This window comes from Balearica regulorum, chromosome 4 (assembly GCF_011004875.1).
Source record: "Balearica regulorum gibbericeps isolate bBalReg1 chromosome 4, bBalReg1.pri, whole genome shotgun sequence".
NCBI classification, from domain to species: domain Eukaryota; kingdom Metazoa; phylum Chordata; class Aves; order Gruiformes; family Gruidae; genus Balearica; species Balearica regulorum.
Genome location: NC_046187.1, coordinates 29,845,010 through 29,870,571, shown reverse-complemented (window position 1 = coordinate 29,870,571; position 25,562 = coordinate 29,845,010). Strand labels below are relative to the sequence as shown.

The window sequence follows — 25,562 nt, the reverse complement described above, 5'->3', positions numbered from 1 at the left end:
CAGTTTAGATACTGAGGATGCCACTCCTGGGTATGGGTCCACAAACACTTTTTTGATGGTAAAAATTAGTTTCTGCCTCATTTTCTCCAATTGTAGGTGAGCACGCTTACTATTGAGTTGCTCCAACAATGGAGGTAGCATAGCCAGTGGCATGGAGCTGAGGGCTGGAGGTGGGATGGGGCAGGATGCTCCTCAGCCCCACGTTCTCCCTGCAAACCTAGACCTATGTCTGCAGTGTTGTCAACGTGGATTGCTTACAGCCACGTCTTAAAACCTTTTAATTTAAAAGGTAAGAATTCTTCTAAATTGGAAAATGCAGCGTTTCTCAAGTGAGATAAGGTTGTTTCTGAAATTTGGCACCACCAGAGAACGGCAGCTCACAATCTCCCGGGTGTCGTGCTCTCATTTTCCGGTACCTTGAGTTACTGACTTGCGCTGTAGCAGATACACGACTTCAAACACTTGCTTTAGGCACTTTTCTTTATTTCGCAGTACATTGTCTGATCGTATTGATGCAAATCAGGCAGGAGACTTCTCATCTGGAAAGGTCTATGATGAATTTGTGTAGGGACAGTATTGGCAAGTGGTTTAATTAGCGCAGCCGGCAGTGTGCCAGCTTTCCTTAAATGGGGCTCAAGAGGGAGAGAGCTGCTTTTAATTTAGGACAATTACATTATGGTTCTAGCATTTGTACCAACTACATCTACTCTCTTCCACCCCCAAATTTTGATTAATAAAGGAATTCATGTTAGAATTTAACCTCTGAGTGACCCCTTCTATTTTAATACTATTTAATTGGTTATACGCAGACTTAGAGATTACTTTGAATCTTTTTCTTTGCAATTATTTCCTTGGAAGTGTGGTGCTTGTAGGAGGGCTTCATGTGCGGTGGCAGATGCTAACTGCAGTGACTCTGGGACCCGCCCTGTTCCAAAGAGGTTTTCTTACTTTCAGGGAGGACCAGGTTTTAACAGATGTTGTAATAGGAGCAAGACTTCTTCAATATTGTGGGCTGTCGTGTTTGAGGAGGGTGGTGGTTTAATGAAGGAATAATTTCACAGACAGCTGCATTGATGGATAGATGTTATACAATTTAAAAAGATGATCTGTTCCAATAAAAAAATTAATGTTGCAGGACTTGAGAGCGCTGTTGTCTCCCTAGAGGTAGTATTAATTAAGAGGCTAAACCCAAGAACAAATTCAGACATTTTTTCCACTTGGAGAGCTTGTTGAATAATAAATTGCTTTTTGTCTGAATTCGTCTTTTATTCCTGTATCATGTTAAGTTAGAAGTGGCCGGTGAACAGCAAAGCACACAATTCCTTTTTCCTACGTTTTTGTGAGCAATAGTCGTCTTTGGAGCCTACTGAACACTTTGCAGTAAAATTAAATACAAAAGGACAGTTGGTCATATTTTGTATATTATTAGCAAGGGGTCTAGTAGTGCTGGTACTTTTTTTTATTGCAAGAACTGGTTTGCCTCTTGTGTTACTTTTGGTTTTTTTCTTGTTCCTTGTGCCTTCATTTCCCTGGACTTCACTGCCTTTCATTCAGTATATGTGTTTAAGGAAAGATAATTCTTGCACCATGCCTTTCACCTGCCTTTCTCTTATATATATAAGGTGGCCAGGTTTTGGCCTTTAGACCATAACTCAAATGGATTGTGTTCCATAAAATTAGACAATTTCTACTACCTACTGAATCAATATGGAAAGATTCAATAAATAAATAAATTCAAAGGCATTAGAGAGTCCAGTTCTGCCAAATGTTGAGCACATTTTGTGAGGAACTCGGTACCCTCAAATCCCTTGGCATCTATAAGAATTACATCAGTTAACTCTTTCCTGAACAGCATGCTACAAGAAAATACTAATAATATATGTAGAAAGGTTGTTGGGATTTCTCTATTTGCAGAGAAGCAAAAAACATGGCTTCTTTTTTTTCATAGTGCTTTCCACTTGAGGCTAATTGTAAAAATGAAGAAAAAAATAAATCTGATTTTTTTTTTCCCCCTCCCCGAAATTAACAATGAATTGTATTTTCTTTGGGTGTTTCTAGATTACTCAGTCTTTACAGAATTAAGAGGCAAAATATTTAGTAATAGTAGGAAGACTCTTCCACAGAAACAGACGTTGCAGATGACTTAGTGTTCGTTTGCGGTGTCTATAATTTTCTCATTATTTTAAGAGTTCCATAATATTTTGTTTTCCTATAAAAACACCTGCCCTCATATTTCATCAAGTATGGCAGCTTTTGCACTGGGAACCATTTATTTTGGTGCAAACATCATAATCCATGCATTTAAAGCGATGAATTTTGTTAAATCAACATTTAGGAAATAGTTGCTCATAGCAGGAGGTTCTCTTTAATATGTGAATTATAAACTGGGAGGTCTCTCTTCTGCTCCAAATTTTTTCTCAAACATATTTAATCCATAAGATTAAAAGGTGAAAATGAATTCTTTGTATGTTGCTGAAACATGAGAGCACTGTCAAGGAGTGAAATTATCCAGAGTTTTGGTAGTACCATGAATTCAATAATAAACTTTTTGTAAAGCGTTCATACAGTACCCTCTTTAATGTTTCCTCACAAGAGATTTTGGCTTTGAACGTGTATTGTTTCTTATGCTTTATGCCAAAATTGCAAAATCAAGACTTGATGTTTTGGCCCAGAGTAATTCTGTAGTGCAGATATGCTGAAAGAAGGTTCCTCCATATGCTCATCTGATGGAGAAATATTGACAGATCAGACAAGGTGGTTTTTGTAAGGCTCAGTTTGTGGGAACTGCAGTGACGGTGAGTGAGCAAACCTCAACAGGACACAAAGCACACTGACAGCGCCAGTGAACGGTTTTCTAGTTTGGAGCATTTTTTATGAGAAGATGATACAGGACAAGGACTGCTGCCTTTTCAGTAATTTGGATTGTAATCCTTGGGCCATCCTATAGCTAAGTGAGATGTTATTGGTAGGAGCGTAACCAAAAATCAGAACTGTTATGAGATCTTCAGTGCCAGTTTCATGTTCAATTTCTCTGAACCCCCCATCAATGCATACTGGGCTTTGTTTGCCTCTGGTTTTCCTTAGGTTGATTTTCTTCTAACATCACGTTGTCCTGCTGCTAGTCCTGGCCAAAGTAGTGTTGTTATCTGACACTTTATGTAGACTGTTGACCAATTTCATTCAGAAATCTCTGAGTATGTTTATAAAGAAACAGATTCTCTGATTTTTGTGTGAACTGTCAAGACTGCAAAGTAGTCTGCATTAAAAAAAAAAAAAAAAGCAGGTTGTTACTGAATTCGGGAAGTGAAAAAGAATATCTGCTAAAATGCTAGTATATATATAAAGATGGTATTTACACAAGAGCAATAACTCTGCTTGTCAGTGAAATGGGTTAGATGATGATAGTAATTAGTCAAGCTCTTCATGTGTAGTAAACTGTCACATACAGTGGTAAATGTGGACCGTGAAGAAATGGCTACATATTGCTTGCTCAGTAAAGGTCATGCTATTGTTCCATGAAGGCTTGAGGTGACCTAGTCACAGGTCACCTAAGTTATTCAAAACCAAAACCAATCTTCAAGATACCTGGGCAGGCAACTTTTTCCTCCAGCATTGGGAGACCAGATGGTATCAAGCTCATCTGGATTTATTTGGTTTTCATAAATAATTTTCTCATTCTTCATGTATTCATGCCTTATAGACCTTCTTTATTGCTAGCTGCATCAGAGCTAGTAGTGATTATGTCTGTGTCATACCAGCTGGAAGGGATTTGGCATTGTATTTCGTGCAGGGCAAAGGTTCCACGTGTGAGTGCAGCTTCGTTGGCACCGCAGCTTTTCTGTATTGTTTGGCACTAGTTAATTCTATCAGTTAGCGACAAGGATGTTACTCTTGTCCTAGAAGATTAAATTTTTCTGGGATTTCTGAAAGTAACATTTCCAGCTCTCGATGCAGGCAGTAGCGTTGAACAAACAGAAGCACAGCAAGATTTGTTTTATTCAGACACTTGCCTGGCAAGCTGTTTGTCCTGTACGTGATCCAACAGGCATTGTGCAAACTTTGACAAACCCTGTGTGGTTTTGATAGAAAGGAAAGTAGCGAAGTGCTCTAGCAACTCTGCTCCGAGCTTCCTCCTTAATCTAGTTGTACACTTTGTTCCTACAGCTGAATTTCTCAAGCCGTGCAATATTTTATTTCTGATCTTTTTCTATCCAGTACCAGCCTTCCTGCCAGTTCACACTGCCACCTGTCTTCCCGTCTGTTTCTGAGGTCTTCCTCTGCTGTGGTTTCTTATCAACAGCGCTCCTTTCCAAGCAGTATTTCTAGTCCATGAGTATGTAAAGGAACTGAGTAAACTCTCCTTTCAGTGCTTGCTCATTTGCAAAGGTAATCCACTTTGTCTGAGACATGCTTGTTTTTGCTTAGCATATGATTAAATTTGACTCGGATATCTTCCCTGAGATCAATCGCTCATTTTAGCTGTTGTTTTTTCCCTAAGTGTCTTGGGGATTTTTGTTGTTGCTGATTTCCCCCCCGCCCCTGGCTTCGTATCACTCATGTGCTACCAAAGCAAACTTGACATTCAAGTAGGATAATGTTATCAGTTTCATGTTGTACTGTACTGGACACATTCTACTTCATTCTCCTCCTGTCAGTAACAGCAGGTCAAGCAGTCTGTAAGTATTCAAGGCAATACAATAAATGAAAAAGAAGAATGGTGTGCCTTTTTCTTGTTTATTCGTATAAATAAAACCTTTTCACTGTTGAGGCAATGTTAACTTTCTTTTATAAAGATTAAAAAATACAGCTGTTGCCTAAAGGATCTTACCTTTTAACTTCAAGTGCTTTTTTAAAAATTATTTTTATTTAATTGTTCATACAGTCAAAAAAAGTAAGACCAGAAGGGTTTGTTGAAAAAATTGTCTGATCCTCCTGTATATCACAGGCCATTGTACTTCTTGCACTTACCCTGTATTAATGCAATAAATTGTATGTGACTAGCACAAATCCGTACTTTGCCGTTGTATATATTCTGGAAAGGTTTCTGATTCTTAATCTCTTGATATCAAGAGTTGAAGAATCCAACGTGACTGACTTTGGTAATTTAGACCATCCTTTCTGGAACTTCTACCATACCTGAGGGTTTTTTTATGCCTTCGTCAGCTGAAATAAGATTGGTGTCTTCTTCCAATGGAGGCACTTGGAAACTGCAGTAAAGTCTGTTCTTGGAGCTTCTCCCTAAGTTAAACAAGTTGAACTTTTAGATGCTTACTAGAATCTTTTGTTGTGCTCTCTCTGACTTTAAAATATCATTTAAAAGTGGGACACAAATTTTTAAGCTGATTCTGATGCTGGTAATGCTGTGTGTAGAAACACCTCAACTCAGTGTTGAACACTACTGGGCTAGTACGTGTTCTTGCAGAGGCTTGTTTGATGCAAGTGTTACTAGCAGAACCCAGTTCTGCACTGGCGATGACTCTGAGATCAGCCAGTCTTTTGAATAGGTGCTTAATAGTTATTTTTAGCATCAAATTTTTTGATCAGAATTTTGGATAGTACAAAGTGAAATGCCTCACAAATATTGATGTGCTTTATTTGTAAGCCCTTATTTAAATTGATAGATTTGTTATACTCATCAGAGGATGAAACCTACTTTGTTTCACTAGATCTATTTTCCATAAATCCATAATGTCTAGCATTAATTTAAGAACTATTCATTGGTTCTGTATCAATTGAATCTTCTGAAATTATTTCCTTTCCTTGTCTGGATCAATGTCAGACTATAAATGGCCTGTAAGTTATTTGGGTTGTCACAATATTAACTATCTTCTAGGTTTTTTTGAATGTCTGTGGTATTATAGACCTTATTAAAAGCTACTAATGGAGCAGAGATGACTTTATCCAAGCCCGTTAGGATTTATGCCACGTGCTGTCAGGGCCTGTTTATTCACAGTGAGAAATGAACAAGCGGTACCTCATCTTACTGTGGTAGCAACATATTATCTTGCTTTTCTGGTACAGTGTACAATTAAGGGCTATCAGTACATGATTAGAATGGTGCCTTCTGTCTTTATGTAATCTATGTGTTAGAAACTTAATGTGTTTTCTGCATTGTTGTTAGATCACGTCCTCCTTGTAACGTTGATAACCACTGTGCCCAATACCTTTGAAACAGACCTTACTATCCTTAGCATTACTAAAGCTGGTATTTTTTTCATTTTTACCTTTACAATTTTCACTTATTGTAACTTGTCTAAGCCCCGCATAGAAATCAAGAGGGGTTCATGTCCCAGCCCTGGATCTGGAATGGTTGCCCATGTGCTTGCTGCACAGGGACCAAATCGGACCCCCGCATCCCGGACCCATGAGTGCTTCTGGTCTTCTGCTTCTTGGTCATCAGTCTGGCAAGGAGGGAGATAAACCTGTAACATGAAACACCCAGAGCCAACTAACCTATACTGCTCTTTGCCCACTCTGTTTTCCCAAACATTATAATTTTCCACATTACTGTCGTGCAAATTGTCCCAGCACGTTTCCACAGTAATAAGTAAACACTGGGGGCGTGGGAGTAATTAGTTCCAAAAGTCGTGGGTTTTCTTTTTGTTTGGGGTTTTTGTTTGTTTGGGGGTTTTTTGTTTGTGGGGCTTTTTTCTTTTCTTCTTTTTTTTTTTTTCTTTCCTCTAAATGGAATACATGGCTACTTTTTTTCTTTTAAACTGCCATTTCTCTGGACAGTGAGCACCAGCCATGAATACTGATAATGAACCAAGTAATTTTTCAGAATGTGATCTGGTTTTAATATTACAAACCAAATCTACTGATGTCTTAAGCACCATGTGCTGTGAGCCTCCGGATCCTGGGGAATACAGACATTATCTGTGCTTGTTGTCTTGGGACAGGCTTTTAAAGGATAAACTTGGTGTTGAGCAGCACTGAGAACTGGAACCTAAAGGCCAGCCACTGGTTTCTCTGGACCCTTGTCTGACTGACTCTGAATCCTCTGTAGAGCCCAACTGTTTTATCCGAAACTTACTGCCGAAAGTGTCAGACTTCTGGTTTAACTCCTTCAGGGTACGGGCAATTGTATGCAGAGAAACAGACCCTTTTACAAGGCTTACAGACTTCAGTGGCGTGAGAAATGCGGATCATTTAAAAAAGAGAAAACACGCCACATTCAGTGACGTTTTCACTTAACTCTCTGTGCTTTCTCTTGGTCACCCCTGGTGGGATCCATCACTGTTTGTCCAGAGTGGGTCTCTTCTTACTTAATTAGTATTTATCCTGAGTTAGTGAAGTTGATTCTCGCCTTTTATTTTATTTACTTCTCTTGCAAGTGACCCTCTAAACAGTCCCAGCAGCTGACCTGAGCCTTCTGCCAGTAAACCGTGTTGCCACAGGACCTTTTCTTTGTAATGCTTTGGCTGTGTCTCTCTCTTGCCAGGTGCCAGATAATCAAATTCCTGATTTGCAAGCACCCAGTAACACAAAGTAATTTAGAAACTTAGAAAGGTAGAAGTGGCTATCAGGGAGTATCTTAGGAAAAGGAAATTTTTACCAGATTTTGTTTTGTTTTGTCCTGTGCGGGAGCAAAACTTACCCAGGTACAAGTTTTGCAATTACGGGAAACAGCAGTAATCCATTTCAAGAAAAATAAAGGTTTCACATCTTTGAACGCTTCTCAGTGCCTTTTCCTTTAGCCACCATGGCAGTTTGTCAGTCCCCTTTTCTTCAGTGCTAAAATTCTTGACGTTAGAGATTTTGCCTTCTGATGTAGCTTAAGGAGATCTTTGAAGTAAGACACATTAGCATATAAACTCTGGAACTCTTTGGTTGCACTTGGGTCAGGATAATAAATGTTTGTTCAGGTGCCCTGTCTTAGGAAGTGAGTGTTTTCTGCCTTGTCACAATACATTAGCTATTGTGCCATATTTTTATTAAAACACTTGTCATATTTTTCAAACCTGGGCTTATTATTTCTAATTTCTGTTCCCCCAAATTATGTATCTTGAATGTTCTTTTGATCTCGCCGGCTTTAAGTCAGAATGAAAGTGTTCCTCGTGTGCATGTGAACGTCTCCCTCCCTTGGGGGAGTCCTCCCTGACTGGCGGAGGAAATGGAAACGGGACAGGAAATCACCTGTCACTTAACGGTGTTAAAGATGCTCTGAGCTTTATCTCTTACCCATTCTGATAAAATGCTTGCTCCAGTTGCATGGCAAGCATCCACATTTGGTACTTAGTATCTAATAAGTCACGTTTTTGTAGGGCTGGCCATATGGCTTGTACCTGGGCAGTGAATCTGAAGCGCTCTAAATATTGCAGATTTACCGTATGTTGATGAATTTTGCAGTTGCTCGGCACATATGCAATAAATATGAAAATCTTTTTTTTGGATTAATATCGCATACATAAGCCATCTGTGCAGTGATTGTGCATTAAGTAAGGTGCAAGAGCTGTTCTCCAGGACAAATAGCCAAAAGAGTTATTTTCTGTTGGAAGAAGGAAAAAAAAGTGCTTTGGAAAATGAGAACACATTTAAACTAGCGGGAATGAGCAATAACTTCATTTTTTGTAAGCGAAAGAATATAAACAGAATGATACTGTATGCAAAAAGAAAATTTAAAAGTATATTTTCTTAGAGAAGGGACGGATGATATTTCCTACACTTTGTATGTCTGGTTTTATATAGGATTTACTTTTGGGTTTTAATAAAATTAAATTGTGCTGGGAAAAATCAGCATAAGTAGTCCACAATAGGAAGTCTGTAGGACATGCTCATGTGTCAGAGGGAATCTATCGTTTGCTTTTCCTGGTTCTGCTGCATTTAAGTGCTCATTTGCAATATTGCATTAATGTAGGGCTTTGGAGTAAATTATAAAAGGACTGGATAACAGCTTGCTTTGGCTGTAAAGCTGCACTCTCATATTTTTGGCAGTAGGTAAAAAGGGCTGATTAGGAGAATCTATTTCCTGTATGTTCAAATATAAAACAGATAGTCATGAAAAAGTCATTCACTGTTTTCCAAAGACCTTTTTTTTGGCCAATGTGAGATGGTCGTTCGAGTGGAAAACTGGGCAATGTGTTAGTCCTTACACACCAAACAAACATCAAGAAAAGGTGATTGTATTAATTCTTTCTTTTTTCCTTCCTTCCTTCCTTCCTTCCTTCCTCTGTGAATTCTGATTGTTTCTGGTTTTAAACAGATGAGGTTCCCTTATGACCACATTAGTGCTTTTAATCTTTCAAAGCCGGAGTAAAAGTGCAATTACTGTACATTAGTATCAAAAAGACTTCAGTTCAAGCAGTGTTATCGATGTTCCAGGTTTCATATAATTTTTAGAAATTAAGATCTAATCTGTAGCAGTGGGTGGTCCATATTCTGACTGTTGATGCTTGCGCTTTTTTATGGTCATCCCTTTGAATGCATTCATATTTAGATATGTCAGATCAGCTTTTTTTCAGGTCCAGTGCATAAAGACTCCTTTCTGGTGGTGGTCTTCTCCTGGCCTGCTTAGAGCCGTTGCTGTTTTTTCCTCAAGCTGGTCAAATGATGCTCGCTCTGAGTATCTAGGGGAAGCTGTGAAGAACTTAGGTAAACAGGGAAGAAATATATTCTGGCTGACAGTCGATTACCCAGTGATAGTCATATTCTGCCACTTATGTTGTGCTGGTGAGTTACGTAAGGGAGTTTTGGATGGTGAGGTAGGGAAAGTGACATAAGCACAAGCCTATGTATCTAGGGAATCTGTTTCCTAATGAGGTGCCTTGATGCTCCCTGCAGTCCTGCAGCCTTTTTTCCAGGCTGCATAGCTGGTGTAGCTGGCCGGCAGGTCCCTGCATGGCAGAGCAGCTGCACCCTGCGTCACTGGGGTCCGGGAGCGGGAGCAAAGCAAGAGTTGGGGCACTCAATAACTGCGGGCAGGGCTGATGGCTTCATCCCCATCTGAACTTCTGTAATGCTCTTCAGAGCAGGGGTCCTACCTAACCCTCTGTCTGGAAATGGCTAACACTCTGCACTGCAGGTGGCAGCAGCAGCAATCTGCAGAGCTTTTGCTTAAAGAGTAGGGTCATTGCATTGGTACGTAATGGAAGAAAGACAAGGTAGAAAGACCCTCAGTATTGTGCATATCCTTCCTCAAGACAGCTTTGGACCACCTGCCATCTAGGAGGAGTTATAATTGACAGTCTTTTATCTAAGAATAATTAGGAGAATATTGAATGGTACTGGCCCAGCAGCACTGCGTGTCCCTCTGAGGTTCATGTTGCCTCCCCAGAGCACGTAGTCCAGGAGGCTTGCTCTAAAGTCCTGTCTTGCTCATGGGCTTCTAGCTGGCTAACCTACTTGCCTTACCTCCTATGGTTTAACACCAAAAAAAAAGAAGAGAAAAAAAAAAGTGTCCCATTATCGTTATACCAATGTTCCCTGGATGAACTGTGACTTGATGTTGCAAACTTCCTTACGGAAAACGATGTCTCAGAAGTGAGCGATGAGGTTTGGGGCTACGGGAGGCTGTACACTCGGGCTGCGGTGCCTTGCGGGAGCTGAACTCTTTATACTGGTGTACGCGGCTCCTGAAACTTTTTCCAATGCAGTCCTGCTGTTTCCATTAAAGGATTTTATGGGGCTCCCTACACGTCATATCTTGCACAGCTTACCATATTGGCTCTTAAAAGTGGCTTTGAATACAATGCCAGGGCCCCCCAGTAGTAGCTTTATGGGCTGCCGGCGAGCTGGGAAGCCCCAGTTGGCAATCCCTGTGCTAGCCGAGCCCCCACGCTGGCTTTTCCAGCTAAAATGATGAAGCATCTGTTCTGTCTAATTTAATTAAATATGGCTTCCGTGCTGAATAAAGCAGGGAGTGTTGGAAAGTGCCACGAGGGCTTGTTCCAGAGGTGCCTCCTCCTTTTTGAAGGAAAACCCGGTTATAAGGGAACGCCAACACCCAGTACCCCTCTGTGCTGCACTATCCGTGCCTGTGAAAAGGTTTTTCATGTAGGCCCTAAACATGAAAACAAAAGCTTCATTGTCAGCATAGTTTCTCTTTCTTTCAGAATTTCCGGCATAAAACTCCAGCAGAGTTGGTAAACGCCACAAATCCAAATATTTTGTGGGGAAATCTGGTGCTCATTGCATATACGTTGATTTATATATGAGCTCTCCTGGATAGGACTCCTGAACTCACCAGTGCTCCTAGGTCATGAGGTGTAAAATAACGTGCTCAGAACATTTTTCGCCGTTATCTTTGAGAGCCGGGTAGACGCCGCAGCCTGTAGCAGCTGGCAGCAGCCGTACCTCTGCCTTGCCCGCCCACGGGGGCAAGCTGCGGCCTGAGTATGCTGCTCAGGGGCAAAAGTGACCTCCAGCAGCCTTAGGACGAATCCAGCTCTTTTTAGGGTAGATGTAAGGGGAAGGGTGTCCCTCTCAAAAATACAAAAGGTTTGTCATAAGCGGCAGTGTTGTGTTAAGAGGCACATACAGATGGCTGACGCAGGCTGGCCTGGTTTTCTGCTGCCTGCGTAGTTAGTTCAGCGTACACGAGGGGAAACAAGTGTGTAAAACACGAGCAGCTTCTTACATACTAATTTTGAAAGCGATGGAAGGATGTACCAGCAAGTTACAAATCAGGCACTTAAAACACAGCACAGCTTAGTTTTTTAGCAGTGACAGGAACTGAATTAATACGTGTATTTGTTCTGCAGGCTAAATTTTACAATATGAGGGGAATAAAGCTGAATGCTATATAAATACAGAGCTTTTTTTTCCTCAGTGAGCACAAAATTAAAATTCAGCTGCTTAGTAAACACCATTTAAAGATTAGAGCACTGAAGAAACACACACTAGATAAGCTTTTAATAGAACATCATCATCGTCTGGCTTTTTTAAAGGAAGAAAAAAGCCCTAAACATCATGTGCAGCTAAGAAACACGAGAGAAACTTCCTAAACCAGAAGTTTGGTGCTATGTTTAACTTAGGTGTGACAATGAAAAGTCTCAGGGAAATGGGAAAGGTGAGGTACAAGCGACTCTAGATCTAACCATTCTTCGTCACCAAAGAAAATTTGTGAATTGGTAGTACAGTGTTGAAAAAACACTGCTAAGGTAAACTTTTTCCAGTGTAATGAGTAAAGAAGGAAGAAAGTGTTCAGTTTGTTTCATGCTCTCCATCTGCCAGTATTGTATTTCTACTTTGTAGGAATTCTCTACTTCACATTGCTGCGGTTGATATTTGGAGGGAGGAAAATACAGAAAATAAAAGACAGCATTGGACGGAGAAGGGATGAACTTAAGGATAGGGCTGGAATGCATGTGGATCCTTTCAATGTGTGGGAAAAGCCAGGCAGGACTCAGCGGTTTGATTTAGATCCAATACCATGTTTTGAATAGCTTGCCCGTAGCAAACCAGTCCATAATGGTCTCTGCTTTTGGTTAGTGCTTGTCCTCTGGATTGGAATAGCGTGTCACAGCGCACTTCCAGATGCGATTTCCCCGGGTGATTCAAAGGCTCAAAATACTTCAGTGAATCACAAAGCAGGGTGTCAGTAGACACGTTTTTCAAGATCGTTGTGTTCAGGCAAGAGCCCAGAGAGGAGGATGTAAAAGGCTACCCTGCGGTTTGGTTGCAAAACTGTTGGCCACACGTTCTTGTGAAGTCTGTGGATGAATATGGCTGGAGCCTGCCATCTTACAGGTCTGTCATGTCTACACATTTTCCAAAATCTTTTTTACACAAAGACTACAGGGAACATCAGCCAACATGTGTCTTGTGTTATGTTTGCATTATTATTGTTAAGATTTTGTACGTTGACTAATCTGTTATTGCTGCAGTGTATCACTGAAACCAAATGTCGCCTTATTTTGACAGGGAAACGTGCGTCCTGCGACACAATTGCTTTGTGATACACTGCACTGCCTTGTTAGTTTGGTGTTTTCCAGTAATGCGAAAGGGAAGAGGAGAGCAGAAAATTAAGAGATGTTCATCTGGCCATGAATTTTCCGTCTCCTTGAAAGGCTCTTATGTCCTCTACCAATTAGTCACCTTCCCTGTATTACACGATGTGCTTGCCCGCTCAGAGTTTTGCTGGCAGTTCAGATGCAGTTTGTTCCTGCTGAAAAATCACTGCAGGCAAAGCAGCTCCACCAGTCTTCCCGGACTGCCCTGTGGGTTGCTTTGCTGCCAGGCTTGTGAAAAAGGAGTGCATTCTTCTGGGTTTAGCCAGAATATAAAGATCTGGGTATTTTCAAGTAAGTGTGATCCTGCTTTATTTTCAAATGACCGGGTTTATCTGAAACAGTTTCTATAGATTACTTCAGATGGGTTTGGGGTTTTTATAATGATTTTTGATGTGAAAGAACTCAAATTTTATGTTCACTGCCAGATTTGCTGAGGTTTCCTGATGCAGGTAATTTATGGACTTTACTGGAGATGAAGATTTATGGAAACAAAAATGATGCAATTGTATACTTTAGAGTATTCCTGTTTAACTTTTTGAAGAAATTAGTTGAACAGTTGGTAAAAGTTTTGATATGACTGTATTATGATGATTTTCTAATCATTAATTTCACTTTCACTGTATTTTTTTGTTTGCTTGGCTGTTCATTTTATTGATCTGATTTCATTCAGGAGGGGCAGCAATGGTTATAGATATTAATTTCCAATAAAGGTCTTATTTTACTCTGTTAAAAACCAAAACCAACCAAACAAAAACCCCAACACCACCTCACCACCCCCCCGCAAATAAGCACCAATGCACAACCTTCTGAAAGTTGCTATCTGAACAGAAAATGTGAACTGTTGAAAAATCACAGCAATATATAGGATATATACGTAGAGGATGCTTTTCTGGAGAGGCAGAGGAGGTGTTGATTTGGCAGAGCCCTGAGATCTTCAGGGAATCCTAAAACAGTTGTAAATGTTTAGTTACAATGACTTTCTTTGAAATGGATACTTTGCTCAAAAATTAAAAGAAAGAATCTGCATATTATAGGCTCTCAGCTAGCATGCTTACTGTTCTATGTTGGACCTTCATAGGGTGGAGTGCAAACCCTTGACTTAGGGGACAGAGTGCAAACCTTTTACATATATTGCAGAACAGCTTCTCGTGCAAAATAGTCTTCAAGATGTGATTGAGACTGCTCATGTGGTAGCATCAAACCAAGAGTGCACGCTATTGCCACGCAGGGTGTGAGGTTTTAGCTGGTATTTGGAGTTGTGTTTCAGTGGACAGGTGGAAGTAATGATGACAATAAGAATGTCTTTGATGCTGTATTTAGCAAGTGCTCTTTTCCTAAAGTGGGAAGATCAAACAACAGGAAGCAGTTTCCTCGCTTTGTAATACGAAGCTTGGCTTTGCAGCCAGTGCCCTTTCTGAAAATCTGCCTCTGTTTTGCAGGGAGGAATACACTGTTGATTTCCCTGCTCGTGACTTCCCTGTTGGGTTTGCTCCTCTATGCAAGTTTAACACAGGTAGTACAGCTGGAACCAAGTCAGGTCTTCGTTCCTTTAGGTACATCTGTACTCTCACAGCTGGAAGAGCCTGAGAGCCTCCTGCTCCTCCTGGGTAGCTTATGCCTTGGTTGTCCTCAGGGAAAGCAAAGTAAATCCCTGAGTCAGGGAAATCTGGCCGTGGGCCAGAGGTTATTGCATATTTGTCCCCATGAGTGACATGCTCCAAACCCTTGATAGTTCCATTATGTATGTAAACCAGATCACACCAGGTGGCCCAAGAGCTGAAGAATTGTGTCAAGCAAATCTGTCAGAGACAGCAGATGTGTAACTTGCTGTTCATGCTGGTCTTTCGTTGTCTCAGCTGACATTTAACAAAGACCATTTTAATCATCCTCCGTTTAGTTCGATGGCTAGTAAACACATTGACTTTGAAAGGGATAGTGTTGGCTCGTAGTCAAACCTCCTCTAAGACATTGAGAAAATAAGCACTGAAAAGTAAAGAACATCCTACTGGTCCAGCTGGATGACTGTTGTCTATTTAAGAACTACTCACCTGCAGGAGTCAAATACAGTAAATCTGTCCTGTAGACCTCAGTTATATGTCCTTTAAAACAGGGACTCACATGGGAGGTACCTTTTGCTTCAGCTGACTTGTTATCTGTTGTCTTTTGGCACACACTCTCGATGTTGTAAACCTAAAACATAACTGAGTTATGAAAAGAGGCAAGAGAGAATACTGTTTCTATAAACTGAATGGAAATTTTTAGTTCCACATGTAATATTTCTTTTGTGTTTCTTGAGACTAATAAAACAATGTTAGAGAACATAGGGAAATGTACCCGAGTTGCGTATGTGTGGATAAGCTAACACTTGCAGTCACTTGGAGCCGTGGATGTAGGCTGGTATATGCTGTTCAAACTTGAGTCTAGCAGTGCTGTCTTTTCTTGTGCTTTTTTGCATTAAAACTGTTTGGCATATCATATTTTGGTTGAGGTACCAGTTTGGAGTTCAGTAATGTGGCATGTGTGTATTTAGAACAACAAAGGTCAGGTTTTGCAGTTTCTTTTTTTTTTTTCTGATGTTGAAAGGCATCTACCAATTAGTCGGAAACCTTCAGGGATCCCCTGCTGTTGTTTTTCAGCCATGAGCATCTTGCTGAAATGTATTCAAAGTCAGCACTGCGTGTTGAGTCGCTGGTATTATTGGATTGTTCTTCTTGTTATGACTTGCTTGATTTGAACGAACCTCCCAGTGATGCCCAGTGTGCCACTTAATCGTGGTCATAAGCATAGGGGAATAGTGAGTGGCTACTCGCAAACAGCGGCTTGGCATATTACAGTATTCATTCTTTTTCTAGTGGCTGGATTTTGAAATCCTTATGTCATCCAGGGGCACGTACACAGACATCTCACAAATAGTGAAATGTATAAACCCACCAGTAATTAGTGGGCAGTGCATGTTCATGTGACTACTATAATGCTTGTAATTATGTTAAATGTAGTATTAGGTATATGTATTTGTAATATTTGAATAACGGAAAATATATTCCCTGTATTTTAATAGCTAATTAGCTATTGTATCTATTAAAATGCTCTAGTATTATACATTAGAGCTATATTTGGCCTATTTTCCATAGACATATGGGTAAACATACTGTATGGGTGTTCCTCTGTTGCATACAGGAAAGAGCAAGTATGAAGACATCCCTCTTTCATTTATGTAGATATGTTTCACATCAGTGGGTGGTAGGGAAAAGACTAAAAATATTTTTATGCCTGTAAGTTAGATTTCAGTTAGCACGAGCACTATTGTGTGTGATCTCTTAATTTATGTGTGTGGCAAACTCAAAGGTGAGATGACCCAGATCTGATTGCGATCTTGTATCAGTGTAAAGCAGGTGGACAGCGGCAGCTCCCCATGCAGCCATGATGCTCTTGTCGATGGAAGTCAGCCCGAGATCAGAATCTGAAAAATTTACATAGACTAGATAAGGTGAAATATAATATTTTGTCCTGTTAGTTTTGAAGGAACTGTAAAGGAAACCACGTCTTAGCTAGCTTTCTCCTTGTCCTCGGTTTTGTACCGTCTCCTTTTCTTGTGTTGTGTAGTACAAGCAAAACAAAGAGAAAGAACTCCAAGGTCTTTGTCTAGGGAGGGAAAAAAAAAGTGTGTAGCGAATGTTTGGCTTGTGAAAATCTTAATATAGGAAGTAACACCCTAAAAGAAACAAGTGTCCTAGCCTTTGCTCAGATGTGATAGGTATCCTCGACCTAAAGTCCAGAAGTACTAGATTTTCTTTCCAAATAGGAGGTGCCTTCCGAATGCAGATGAGGAATCAGAGAAATCAGAATAAATAATAAAATATAGCTTGGAGGTGTAAGGCAAGGTTACAACCCAACAGGATTTAAAAGTTATGCAAGCTTTAAATGAAAAATAAGATAATACAAAAGTATTGCAACTGATTTTAGAATTGAGTTAGGCACTGGATTATACTTTCTTTTTATATGGTTTCAAGCAAATAACTGAAACTCTAGGCTTCTATTTCCCATATATGAATACAATGAGATAGTGTTTCCTACTTTCATTGGAAAGTGAACATTGTTTCTCAAAAATGTTGTCTTTGCAATTTATTCACGTTGTATGAGGGGTTTTTTAGGTGGGTGGGGTGAGGGCTTAAGCTAGATTGTCTTATAAACATCTTTGTGGAAATGTTTTCATGGCAGTACAGAAACAAAAATCTTCTTTTGAGTCCCAAACTGAAATTCTTGCATTGCACATTTGAGGAATCTCAATCTGTAACGTAGTTTAATGAGGCATTATCAAGGAATATTTTAGTTATTTTATAGAGAATACTGAACATTTTTGTTTGTTTGTTTTCCTCAGGTAGGTTTTTTCTTCCTTCATACTGTGGCATTCAATTACTGTGGATCTTATCAATGTCATCTTAGATGAATTTTTCAAATTTGTGTATGAACTATATGTTTGCATTGTAAGTGATGGGGTTTTGGTTATGTATTGACAGACTGTATAAAATCTTCCAAATGTATGAATATATGTTTTTAAAATATTACTGAACAAACTATTTGGTAATGTCCCTGTCTTCCTGCTACATACATCCTCCAATTTTACCAGAGATAACAGAAAGTTATGCCAAAGCACTTTGAACTTGTTGAGGCCACCTCCCATTTCTAGGTTAGTGTTTGATTTTGGCCGTATAGAATTTGGAGCAGAAATTAACTTGGTGAAGGAATTTAGTGCAAGATCTGGATGACTGGCTTTCCTCCCAATTTTCCCACACCAACTGAGACCTCCGAGATGGAGATCCCCCTCTCCGAAAACGAGACTCGGACAAAGTGCAAATCCTTCATTTCCTGAAATCTCATTGTTTAGGCCAACAAACATGCAGGTCAATGTGCAGGTTGCAGAACCGAAACTGAACACCAGCTCAGTTTCCCTGGATCAATGAAGCGTAATTTGAGGCTGGTGATTGCCTATCCAGCTTGGAGAACCGGCACTGAGAACAAAGGCTAAACACTGGTTCCTTCAGATATTTGATCAGCAAAATACTGTTACCGCTGTTCTCTTCTGCTGGCGTTTGGCTCAATGCTGTGCTGTTTAGGTAGGCCAGGTGTAAATTTGTCGTGATGGTTGTGCCAGCAAATTCTCCTAGAACAGAGGCAGCGTGTGCAGTCCCAATGTAGGTAACTTGGAGAAGGGAAAAAAAACAAACCCCAAAAACCAAAACAGAAAGTAAAAAAAAAAAAAAAAAAAAAAAAAAAAAAAGAGTTCTGCAGATGTTCACATAGACTGTCTCTTACAACAAAGCTTCTTGGTCTGACTATAAGTCAGTCTCTCTCCATAAAATCAAGTCAGCAAAAAGTCCTCAGTGAACAATAAATGAAAGACTTTACGCAAGTCTGGAACCAGATGCAGATTAAAGAGCAGTAGATGTAACTGGCTGTGATACCTAACGGTGTTTTCAGCAAGACGTATGAAAGATTAAACCCATAGCTTCTGCCCTCAGTGGGAGATGGTGCGTACGAGTATGTGCTGCCTGACTCGAATGTCTCTGCAGAGTGACTGCTGCTTTCTGGATGGGGAGCCTTTTTTGATTAGTAGAAACTCGCACTCATAGTGTTTTGTTTAGCTGCATTTCAGGATGCTAATTAATAATTAGGCTTCATTGAGGGTTCACTAGGATGTAATCAGATCCGTATTTTAAGTAAGTATGTTTTTGGGTTTTTTTGTTTTTACTGAAGAGCTCATCAGAAGTTGATGGGAGTTGAGTGCATCTGGGCCCAATCATGGACTTCTTCCTCAAGTGCCTAATTTGATTGATTGGGTTGTTTAGTAACAAGAAATACAATGTCAGCAGGACCTTAATAATTTAATCTATCTAACCACAACACGAGCATTATGAGTAATGTGTAGATGTAGATCAAAACTCTTACATCTCCATGTGCGAACAGAAACACCGGAAAACAAAAAAGATACCTCTTATTAGTGTGTATATGAGGTATTGTACAATTCTTCCCAAAGAATTACCGCTTCACATGTGTCTCCATAACAATGTGCTGCACCATGATAATAGTTAAAATTAAAATCTGTCAGTTTGCTCAGTTATGATTGAATTATAATGCTCATGTTAAATGCACAATATCAAATGTAATTGATATATCTTTCTGCTCTATTGCAGATTATACTGTCTTAAACTGTGAGACAAGAATATTCCTTGAACGTTAAGAGTTCTTCAGGTAAGGACTGAGTTAATTAATTTTCTTTCTATAAAGACCATTTTTGTTAATAAACACCAGCATGAAGTAAATGCAGAGGGCAGTTACTATGAACTGCACTTTGAAAAGCTGAAGAAAAATCACTGGAGATGTTCACGGTGATACAGGCTGTAGTAAACAGGCTACTTGAGAAAGACACAGGTATGGACTTTTGGATCTTCTTACTGCTTTGGATGCTTGGTACGTAGGATGTCTTTCAAGAAGGAATTGGTAAATAATTATCTTCTGACATAAAAATGGGAGCCAGCTGAGAAAGTGGCTGGAGGTAATGGGCAGCACTCTGACACCACCAAGTTTTAGCAGCATGACTGTAGTGCAGGCTGCTTGTTGTTGTCTATCTCATATTTTTTTTTTTTAAGAGAAGCATTTGTAGACCTAAACTTCATGTTCAGGAAATGTCCCTAGTCCCCTTGGGGTTATTGCTAAATAATAGTGTGCCCAGAAAGTTAAGTTGTCGTTCTCTGACTGATGTCTCCCCTGGGATAAACAAGCAGTAGTTCTGCAGAGCGAAAAATCAGCAGCTCTTTGTTTAAATAATCTGTTAAAACTCCTGTCTTGTGCTTAAGAAAAAGGACTTTTCAGGAAGATTGTTGAAAGATTAAATAATTACTCTGTTCGTGATGGGAAAAGCCCCAATTTGCTGGAGATGGTGCTTTAAAGCTGATATAAGAATAAAATGTGAGAAGTTTTACCTTGTCACATAACAGGGTGGGGGTTGTGCTTCTTTTACTTACGCAGACTGGTACAATGCAGGTAAGCAGTTCACGCAACTCCAAGTAAAAGAGAGAAATACGTTAATTTGATAAATGTTTACAAAACATATGAAGATACCCTTTAAGGGATGAACTGTCAATCCACTTTTCCAAGGTAATGAAAACTTTGTGAGCTATTCAGTCTACAGAGCCCTTGCCATCCTTTGTGTTTCCCATTTATATACATCTATTTCATCTTAAAGCTTATAAACAAATACAGGAAATTGTTGGCATTAGATAGTTAAACATTTTCCATACACAGATAGCTCTTCTTGACTGCACCGTATTCTGTTACCTTGCCTGAGTATCATAAAGAGCCTGAAATTGAGAAATTGTGTTGAAATTCCTCTGGGTTTGCATTCTTGGAACTTTTCCTAGAGCAATTTCACAACTTAATTTGCATTTGGTGTTAGAAAATTTATAAGACTCTGGTGTTTTGTTACTTATGCCTAGGTTTTGAAAGGACAAAGAATGAATGCCTGTTAAGTTTAAAATAAAATTGTAGCCTTTTCTTATAAAAATGGGCATGTTACCATTGAAGTGTCAGGAAGTTGCATGGAGATATTAAGAAAATGAAAAGCTATCTGTTATCTTTCAAAGCTTATAGCCTAAACAAATGAATTAAGCATAATATTTTCTATGTTAATCTTTATATAGAAATATGGTATATAAGAATTTTAAGACTATTAAAATGATACTAATTTTCTGTGCTCTATCCCAAATCTTTGTCTTGCCATACCTGTAGAAAATGATTATTTTTCTTCATAGATGTCAAGCAGGTTTTAAACTGAGTTCAGAAATATTTCCTTTTACAAGAAACATTTATTTTTTTTAATCTTTTTAAGGTTAGTAATCTATTTACCATATGTAACTACATGATAGCAAATGCTGGTCCTGCTTCTTCAATATCCTAGTTTATTATTCATCTGTTTGAATCTGAGTAGAAATGAATACAAAGATGATGATAATACCAGTTTAATTGCATGGTTGTATACATTGCATTTGGTTGTACATCTGCATAGATGTAAATGGCTTTATTTCAGCTTCACGCTGAAGACCTTCTGAAGGTCTTTGGATTACTCTGTGCTTAAAATGTCATCCTGGAGGAAGGGGATACCTTGGACATCTTATATTATGTGCTAAGCCAGTTCAATCATTTTTGGAAGAAAATGCACTAATAAATTAAACACAGAAAGAACCACATGTAGGTCCATGCTTTTTCTATGTAATTCCTATAGTATTCCTTGGTTTTAGAATTATACGTGTGTGATACAAGAATTTTGAGCTGACATAGACTGTACTATGGGATTCTGCCTGTAAAATGCTGTAGAAGATCATCAGCTCTTTTAGCAGTAACTTTTTAACACTAGAACATTTATAATTCAAGTTTTGAAGTTTTAGTGACAACTAAAATTTTGAATACCTCCCTTATGCAATGGTTGAAGTAGCTCCGGTGGGTTGTACTGGTTGTGTCTGCCACTGCTTTACCAATATAGGGAACTGTTGTACTTCAAAGTCTATATATACTTTATTTGTATATCTGCACTGCCTTTTATTACTGGAGAAATCAGTAATAAATGATAGGAAAAAATAGTAAGTCTGGTGCTTCATGCATTGTGCACCTGAAAAACCCATTTTAGCTTGGTATTGCTTTGAGATGGACTTTAACTTAACTGTGGTTATTCCACAGGTATTTCTTCTGTGGAAAGAAGAAATAATAATAAGCAATAATAATAATAACATCAAACCTAATAACCTCACGTGGAACCAATGCAGCTGAGATAAGGATATGACAATATTGAGAAGACTTGTTGCTCCATGGCTTGGGCTTGAAACCCTTCTGATTCTTGAGCTGGCTCTTATTAGAGCCATAGTGAGTAGTCTTAGGGAGCAAAACCACCTGAAACCTATTTTTTTTTTTTGTGTAGGGGGAGGACCAGGGATGAAGAAGACAGAGGTAGCTCTCACGTGGTTTAGCTTTGTAAGCTGGTGTCACAGACAGGGTTACGAGAAAAGTAGTGGTAGTGCAAGGGAAATAGGAGGGTGAGGGTGGCCCCTGGGAGAGGAGAGCGGAGTAGTCCCTTCAGTGACAGCCTACTGTCAGCTCAGCTCAGCTGTCTCCTAAAACTGCTCTTTGCAAATTGGTGAGGAATCCTCCAGTCTGCTGAGCCGGGCAGAATAAAGGGGTGAGTGTCTTGCTAGTGTCAGACCCCATGAAACTTCTCCATCCCACTGGCTCCTAAAGAAAATATTCCCCGAACATCCCTCTAGCTCAGAGCTCTTTTAAGACTCCTGTTCTTCCTCCTCCTGAATCCTTTTGGCAGATTCAATTTATGTCACGCTCTGGGGAGTTGATTAATTTCCTATTATTGGCCCAGTCCTGCAAACCCCTGCACTCAAGGTTGGCAAGTGTGCTGTTGCATCTTGGTATAGACGAGCTCTGCTCCTGCACATTCAACCTATGGCATGTTTACTGTACAGGAAGATACACCCAAACTATGTGTGCTTGATGAATAGGTACTACTAGATTGTGAAATCTACCCCAGTAACAGAGGGAATAAATTTACTCAGTATAGAACTTTTAAGCAGTTTTTACCATGTGTCTTAGTATCATAATTTTAAATTAGATTTGCTCAAAATGGAAATCCAGATTCAAGCTGACATCATAACATATGACCTCCAGTAGCAATGAAAATTGAAAACATGAGACAAGGGCATTAATCACTGAATGGTTTATAAACTTGCCCTGAATGTTCATCTGAAATGTTAACGCTATTTTATTATATCCAATAACAGCTTAAAGTAAAAATTTATGAATACTGGGAGGTGCTTAAGATAAAGCATTCAGACTAATTTTATTGTACTCTGGCTCAAATCTTTTGAGCCTGTAGCTAAGTGCACAGAGTTACTTGCATGCCTAACCTATTACTTTTAGTGCATGCATAACCTATTGCTTTTACTGGGACTGGAAATCTGAGCAAGAGAGTAAGGATCTGATTTGGCAGATAGACTTTGCGAACTCAGAGATTTGTTTGTATGTACCCGGTTGCAGGAGGAAGCGTTAAATGGCCTCAGCATGGATGTTAGGGTCATGGTTTTCTGGGGGTTTTTAGTTTGCTGAGCAATTTGCATTTTTGTTTGGAGTTCTGCAAGTAATTCTTTTTTGTAGTGATAGTTGTAGTAGTTGTGTTTAATGTAGTTTAATATGGAGTATAAGGAAAGCATTTTAAATTATATATGCATAACTGACCAGGGCTGTAATCAAACAGATCTTTTCAGATGACTTGATGGAATTCTCACTTTAAACCATTTTGTATTTTCATTAATTCTTTTGAGTCTCAAGGTATTTTCATTGATTTTTTTTGTTTGTTTGTAGCTGGTATTTTATAATTAACAGGTACAAAATGTATTTGATAGTTTGAAAAGAAAGAAATTTAAGAATGTTGCATTAACTTTCATTTGATCTCAAATTTATAATGCTTCCTCTATAATCATAGAGTCATTTAGGTTGGAGAAGACCTTTTAGACCATCAAGTCCAACCATTAGCCTAGCACTGCCAAGTCTGCTACTAAACTGTGTCCCTAAGCACCACATCTACGCCTCTTTTAAATACCTCCAGGGATGGTGACTCAACCACTTCCCTGGGCAGCCTGTTCCAGTGCTTGTTAACTCTATTGGTGAAGAATTTTTTCCTAATATCCAACCTAAACCTCCCCTGGCACAACTTGAGGCTGTTGTCCTATCGCTTGTTACTTGGGAGAAGACACCAGCACCCACCTGGCTACAACCTTCCTTTCAGGTAGTTGCAGAGAGCCATAAGGTCTCCCCTCTGCCTCCTCTTCTCCAGACTAAACCACCCCAGTTCCCTCAGCTGGTCCTTGTAAGACCTGTGCTCTAGACCCTTCACCAGCTTTGTTACTCTTCTTTGGACAGGCTCCAGCACCTCAATGTCTGTCTTGTAGTGAGGGGCCCAACACTGAACACAGGACTCGAGGTGCGGCCTCACCAGTGCCCAGTACAGGGGCACAATCACTGCCCTAGTCCTGCTGGCCACACTATTCCTGATACAAGCCAGGATGCTGTTGGCCTTTCTGGCCACCTGAGCACACTGCTGGCTCATAGTCAAGTGGTGTAGCAGGTGGCTAACCGTTTCCCCTGGGATTATGGTGTCTTCATTTTGCTCCCTGTCTTCCAGCTCAGGGGGCTGGGCACCCAGGGAACAACCGGTCTTACTGCTAAAGATTGAGGCAAAGACAGCATTAAGTACCTCAGTCTTTTCCTCATCCTTTGTCACTATGTTTCCCCTGTATCTAATAAAGGGTGGAGAATCTCCTTAGCCATCCTTTCATTGCTGTTGTATTTATAGAAACATTTTTATTGTCTTTTATGAGAGTAGCCAGATTTGGGCTTTGGCCCTTCTAATCTTCTCTCTGCATAAACTCACAACATCTTTGTAGTCCTCCTGAGTTGCCTGCCCCTTCATCCAAAGGTCATAAACTCTTCTTTTCTTTCCTGAGTTCCAGCCAAAACTCTCTGTTCAGCCAGGACAGTGGTCTTCCCCACTGGCTTGTCTTTCGGCACATGGGGACGGCCTGTTCCTGCACCTTTAAGATTTCCTTCTTGAACAATGTCCAGCCTTCCTGGATTTCTTTGCCCTTCAGGTCTGCTTCCCAAGGGACTCTGTCAACCAGGCTCCTAAACAGGCCAAAGCTTGCCATCTGGAAGTCCAAGATAGCGATTCTTCTGAGCCTCCTCCTTACTTCTCCAAGGATCAAAACCTCTATCATTTTGTGATCACTATGCCCGAGACAGCCTCCAACCATCACATCACTCACAAGAAGTCCTCTGTTCACAAACAACAGGTCCAGGGGGCACCTTCCCTCGTTGGCTCACCAGCTGTGTCAGGAAGTTATCTTCCACACACTCCAGGAACTTCCTAGACTGTTTCATATTGTATTTCCAGCAGACGTCTGGTAAGTTGAAATCCCCCACAAGAACAAGGGCTAGCAATCGTGAAACTTCTCCCAGCTGCTTATAGAATAGTTAGTCTGCCTCTTCTCATCCTGGTTGGGTGGTGTATAACAGACTCCATGATATCTGCCTTGTTGGCCTCCCCCCTGATTCTTACCCATAAACACTCAACCCTATTGTCACCATCATTAAGCTCTAGACAGTCAAAACGCTCCCTAACATACAGGGCCACCCCAGTGCCTCTCCTTCCTCACCTGTCCCTCCTGAAGGGTTTATAGCCATCCATTGCAGCACTTCAGTTGTGCGAGTCATCCCACCATGTTTCTGTGATGGCAATGTAATAGTTTTCCCACTGCACAATGGCTTCCAGCTCCTCCTGTTTGTTGGTCGTGCTGTGTGTATTGGTGTAGAAGCACTTCAGTCGGACTATTGATCCTGCCACCTTTTTGGGGGGGACAAGTCCTAATTTCTATGTGACCATTCTCAGGTGCTTCTGTGGTTTCTAACACATCAATAACCCTTGCGTCTTTGCTGCCACATGAATCTCCATCCTCCACCTCCACTGAGACAGCAGATCGAAGGACCTTGCTAGCATACCAT

The 25,562-nt window shown here is 40.1% G+C and overlaps 1 protein-coding gene across 2 annotated transcripts in view; it reads left to right on the top strand.

The window, feature by feature from the left end:
- BMPR1B (bone morphogenetic protein receptor type 1B) overlaps window positions 1-25,562 on the top strand; it is a 264,618-nt gene that overhangs the window by 79,783 nt on the left and 159,273 nt on the right. Inside the window, exons 1-2 of one of the 2 annotated variants that reach the window (XM_075751584.1) lie at window positions 14,399-14,463; window positions 19,142-19,199. The gene's annotated coding sequence lies outside the window, so the exon portion shown is untranslated. Of the gene's footprint in view, window positions 1-14,398; window positions 14,464-19,141; window positions 19,200-25,562 lie in introns of those variants that run through there. The other variant, XM_075751583.1, reaches the window with a different exon arrangement.